Below are 6393 nucleotides of genomic sequence, written 5' to 3'. Positions count from 1 at the left end.
ATTTGATTGATTAAATCGAAATAAATCTAGAATTTAGACTAGATCTAGAATGTAGATTAGATGTAAATATTGATCTAGAATCTAGGTTTAAACTACGTTTAATCTTACAATTACTAGATGTAGATCTAACAAGACCAATTTTATGAACTTTTTCATTGTAACCTTAGATGCAGATTTTGTTTTGACTTAAGCCCGAATCTATGAATGAAGCTTGAGTTATTAATGAAGTGTGTGACCTTTTTAAAAAGGTTTTTGATAACGTGTTTTTTTTTATACATCCAGGTGAGAGTTTTATAGAATAAATCGCTTCGCTAGCCAACAAAAATCAATGTCTACCAAGCGGTGGTTCTCTCAACCCTTGTATATGGATCTGAGACATGGATACTGTACAAGAGAATTTACACAGGTGTGTGTAATTGTTGTGCTGACACAGCGATGGTGTCTGACGTAATTTTTTATTAGCTTCACAATGTGGAATCAAAACATCCAGACTTTTTGTATCGTAATTGGGGATTTCAACAGCCTAAATATTGACAACACACTGCCAAACAATTGCAAGTACGACTCCCTCCCAACTAAGCAGGCTCAACAAATGCTACGTAAACATTAAGCAGGATTACAAATGTAAAAGTTTGTTCCCACTTTTGGAATATGTCCACTTACGAGAACATGTTTTTCTTAATTAGATACCTACTACTAAAGCAACTAAGAGAGTATAGGCTGTAGAAAAACTATGAGGTTGCATTGACTTAGATTGAGAAATATAACTGAAAAATCTTTATTGAAAACTGTCCAGACATAAGCGAACTAACAGATACTGTTAACTGTTAACTATTATTATGCGATAATTCCTGGATGACAAAAAAAAATCAAAACCTAATTATTAAAAAGAAAACAAAGTATAAGGCTAGCAACGAAGAGTTTATAAATGCTAAAAATGCACTGAAAAAAAAGCAATAATTGAAAGGGGGAAAATGCAAACAAAAAAAATGGAAATAACTTAAAAGCATGCTGGGAAGGATTAAAGAAAATAGCAGGCTGCGTCAAAAAACGAGAACGACTTTCAGTGGATGATGAGGAGAAATCCGCCAACGAACTAAATGATTTTTATTCTCGTTTTGACAAAGAAGATTTTGTTGATCTGCAAAAAAACAAAATTCAACTCTCTGTAACTGAAGATGAGATGACTTTATTATTTACAAGAGTAAAGGTAACAAAGCTTATGGACTAGATAAAATTAGTGGCACGCTGATCAAGCTATGTGCAGAAAAAATCTCTTCTATCTTCTTTCACATCTTTAACCACTCCTTGCAAACGTGCGTAATTCCACACATCTGGAAAACTTCAGAGTTCCAAAGAAACCAAAAATAGATATCTTAAATGATTTCCGTGCAGTAAAACTACCACTTATAGTTAGGAAATGTTTTGAAAAAAATACAAATAATAGTGAATAGTTGTAAAAAAAATGGTTTATTTTTATGAAAAAAAAACAATTCTTGCATACTTGATTTTAAAAATCATATTTTTTCTTTCAGTAAAGAAAAAAGTAGCCGTTGCATCAGGACTTAAATGGTTTAAAATAGTATGATGTCGACATTTGCTAGATCTCCCAAGTTGTCTCTGTCCTGCCTTCTCCCAGTTTTTATCACAGGAAGGCAAAATAACGTATATAGGAATCTGATACACTGTCCTTCGTGAACATAAAAAATCGAATCCGCTTTAGGAAGCTCTAAAACTGCAGATCTATCAAAGAGCTTCTTAGTGAGCACCTATAAGGTAACATTCACATGATAACAAAGCATGGGCGTAGCCAGGATTTTTTTTCGGGGGGGGGGTTGGGGGGGATTTTTTTTATATGTATTTATGTGTGTGTGTGTGTGTACATAATCTTTATTGCATTCTAACCCTTAATTCTTTTGGAAGACGTTTATTATGCCCTAGAATAGGTTCTTCCATGAGTTACTGGAAAAATTGTAGATTCCCCGCCAATACTAGTAAGGGAATCTGGGGGAGCGCTAGGAGCTCCCCCAGCGCGGAGCGAAGCCCCGCCACCAAGCACTATTTCTGATATTGAAAGCCAACAAAATGCATATTCTGAGGTATCTACAGTGCATTTTCCTGCTATTAAAAAGTTTTATTTCAAAAACCTAATGTGCTATTCTTACTGACTTAGACCCTTCCGCGCCGCTCAGAGCATTTGCCGTCAAGCTGTTTCCATAAAATTGTAGATTCCCTGCCATTACTAGCAATGGGGTCTGGGGAGCGCTAGCGCGGGGCGAAGCCCCGCCGCCAAGCACAATTTCTGGTATTGAAAGCCAACAAAATGTAAATTCTGAGGTATCTACAGTGCATTTTCCTGCTATTAAAAAGTTTTATTTCAAAAACCTAATGTGCTATTCTTATTGACTTAGACCCTACCGTGCCGTTCGGAGCATTTGACGTCAAGCTGTTTCCATAAAAATCTGTCACTGGTAATGTCTGAAGCCTCTTCCCACCTGCCATGAGGACCTCAATGAATGAGTGGCGTCAAGTTGTACTAGGATATCATTGCAACTCTTCTTATGCGTAATTCATTTTGTCGGAGAACATGTCCCGCAAACCTAATGTGTCGTTCTCTCACAATCTTACTAAAGGGTCGACTCCCAGTTCGGCTTAGGATTTATTTGATTTAAACCCGATCTCTATAACTGACACCTAAAATCTGTCTTAGCCATCTTTGTTGAGCCACATTTAGTGTTTTTCAATTTCGGCAGATGACTATTCACTGCAGTTTATTAAGGGAGCCCTGCCACTGGTAAAAAAGTGTAACCACTCTTGAATACGCTCTTTGAATTAAGTGACTGTAGTTTGCTTTAGATTTTATATGGAAAAGAGAAGTTTTATCGTCAAAATCACCTCAAAATGCTCTGTAGGGGGGATCTTAAACTCAAAACCATCTGGAGAGGTTTTAAAATTTAAACAAACGCCATCTGTAGAAGAGGGTTTTAAGCTCAAAACCCCCGATTGGATTGGCTACGCTCAAATAATTTTAGTGTGTAATTTGCTTTTTTTTTATAATGAAGAGGTATTTTTAGCATTAAACCCCTCTGAATGGGGGTTTAAACTCAAAACCCCTTTTGGCAACGCTCATAGCATTTTGAGTGCGTAATTAGCTTTTTTTCTTACACTGAAGATGCATTTTTTAGCCTCAAACCCCACTGGCGGGGGTTTAAACTCAAAACCCCTTTGGCTGCGTTCATAGATTTTAGTGTGAGTAATTTGCTTTTATTTATATTGAAGAGGTACTTTTTAGCTTCAAACTCCACTGGAGGGGAGTTTAAACTAAAAAACCCTTTGACTACACTCAAAACATTTTGAGTGTATAATTTGCTTTGTTTTTATTATTAAAGAGGTATTTTTTACCTTCAAACCCCGCTGAAGTGGTGTTTAAACTAAAAACTAAGTCAAAACCCATTTAGCTACGCTCATAAAATTTTTTAAATTTTTTTTAAATTGAAGAGGGGATTTATTGTAAATTTTGGAGGGTGTTTTAAAATCAAAATCTCCCTTAACTGTGCTCTTGGAATTAGGGGATTTTCGTTTGCATTTTGTTTTGTTTTGTTTTATAGAAGGGGGAGGGGTTAACTGCAAAAACCCCAAGTAGGGGGTTTAAAACTCAAAACCCCAAGTAGGGGGTTTTTAAATTCAAAACCCATGGTAGGGGTTGTAAACTCGAACCCCCCTGGTAGGGGGTTTTAAACTCAAACCCCATTGGTTGTGCTGGGACAATTGATGGTTTAGTATTAAAAGCTCACCTAAAATAAACAAAATCAAAGCAAAAAATCATTCACTAAATTCCGGGGGGGGGGGGGGGGTTGAACCCCCAAACCCCCCCCCCCCTGGCTACGCCCATGTAACAAAATATGTTAATTAATAAAGTGACAACACATTTATCGTGAAAGGTAATAGATAGATAGATAGATAGATGGATAGATAGATAGATAGATAGATAGATCTATAGATAGATAGATAGATAGATAGATAGATAGATAGATAGATAGATAGATAGATAGATAGATAGATAGACGATATATATATATATATATATATATATATATATATAGAGAGAGAGAGAGAGAGAGAGAGAGATAGATAGATAGATAGATAGATAGATAGATAGATAGATAGATAGATAGATAGATGGATAGATAGATAGATAGATAGATAGATAGATAGATAGATAGATAGATAGATAGAAAGTGTTAGAGGTTCAAAATGAAAGTAAGTAATCGGGAATTTCATTTGAGCGAAGCGACTATAAATATTACTTTATTTTGAACGTTAATAGGAATTATGGGAAGATGACAGTTGGAAGTTAACGACTCACTCTTAGAGCAAGCAAGACGGCATTTTGTTAGATACTGTTGACATCTGGACTGTGCCCCTTCCTTTTGGTTATTAAATTATATGTTCAAGTTCATAAGTTTTAAGCCAGTCATTTAATATATTTACTATATGTATGTGTGCTCGAACCACAAGCCAGACTTTGAGTTATTATTATTTCTATTGTACATCAAGTAATCTACATTTTATAATAACACACACAACAATTGATAGATATGTAGATAGATAGATAGATATTGATCTTTAGAGTTTAGACATTTTATTCCACAGAAATGAAAGTGTTATTTTAAGGTGGCATACTTTCCAGACACTGCGATTCTATTGGCGTCATTTGTATTGGTCTGCCATTTATATTATTTAACATCCATGTTTCTTTTTATTTTGTTACAATATGATGCATCTAATTTTTAGCAGCTCTAAAAGGGAAATAGTGGGCAGTAGTTTTGTGTTGTTTTTCTGTCCGTCCCTCCGTCCTGTTTAGAGCTCGTTAACTAGAAAATAAGATTTTGATAAAACCAACAATTTTTTAAACTATTCACTATAAATAGTAAAAAATACAAGGGGACTATTTAGTTAGAGAGATGGTAATATAACATTCTAGCAGTACGCAACATATACGTCCATTGCTTTGTTCCCAGTCTTTTTATTGTTTATAATAGCCGGAACACCCTTTCTTTTTTTATTTTAATATACGGACCTTATTTTAACGACTAACATAACAAACTTTTTAGCCATTGTATCACACTAGCGGATCCGTGGGGTGGGGGGTAGGGGCGATACATTTGTAAATAATGTTTCTTTTTTGGACAAAAAATCTATAGCAATTTGCATAAATGTGTCAACAATATGGTGAGTAGTCGTCTTTCCTACTAAAGAATAGTTGTAAAAGTGGTGTATTTTTATTAAAAATAAATCCTTGCATAAGTGATTTAAAAGATTATATTTTTAGCTTTCAAAAAAGAAAAAAAAAAAAGTAGCCTTTGCATCTTTACTATGAATGGTCTAAAATATTATGATGTCGAATTTTCACTATCTTTTCTAGTTTACGAGATCTAAACAGGACGGACGGACGGACAGATATTACACACAAATCTAATAGCATCTTTTCCCCTTTCGGGGGCTGCTTAAAAGGTTGTACCAGGTGGGAGGGACGATACATGTAATAGCCCTCCGCCCATCGGACCAACCAATAGTTTTTCTTTTGTATATCTATTAAGAAATTACACATTTTTTAAAAATCTGTCACTAATATAGTAAATATATGCTATAAATTATTAATTATTAATTCTTCTTATTCTTTAATACCAAATGCAATCATTAGCAGAAATTATAACATGGAGTAAAAATTGATCGTTTTAACTCTACCGCCCCTCTCCTTTCCAGACGAAAACATGACATTTTAAAACAGAATAGTCAAATATTGCGAAGATATGTTATTGCACATATATTTATCTAAATTATTTTAGAAAAGATTTTGTTTTCGAAAAATGATAATTCATACGAAATTTTTCAGAAAAAGAGTAACCAATAAAAGATTAGTTCTGAACCTAAATATTCTCTTCCTAGTCGCTTTTTCCCAACCTTTACTCAATTTGATATTTTTCTAGTTCAATAAATAGGGGCCTATAACGCACAATTTATGCTTGAATCCTAAAATGGAAAAAAAATAGAGTAAAATCTAATAGGTCCACTCAATTTCTCCTACCACTTTCGAATTTTTTTTTGTTTAGGTCTTTGTATTATTGTTTTGTAACAAAACAAAGTTACAAACTAGCTTATTGAACAAAAGGTATCACTTACAAATAGCATATATTTAAACATACGTATTACAAAACCGCCATTCAAGTCAGAGCGTCATGGAACTTTAAGTTTGGGTGATGTCGGTTTTTTTTTTTGTTTTTTTTTGTCTTGGCTCGTGTTTCTTGGCACGCCTTGACAGACAATCGCTTAGTATATTACTTAAGTAAACACTTACTTGAACAATTAATACCAGTAGATAACAACAAGAGA

The sequence above is a fragment of the Biomphalaria glabrata genome, chromosome 14 (genome assembly GCF_947242115.1).
Source record: "Biomphalaria glabrata chromosome 14, xgBioGlab47.1, whole genome shotgun sequence".
Classification (NCBI taxonomy): domain Eukaryota; kingdom Metazoa; phylum Mollusca; class Gastropoda; family Planorbidae; genus Biomphalaria; species Biomphalaria glabrata.
This window is presented reverse-complemented; position numbering follows the sequence as displayed.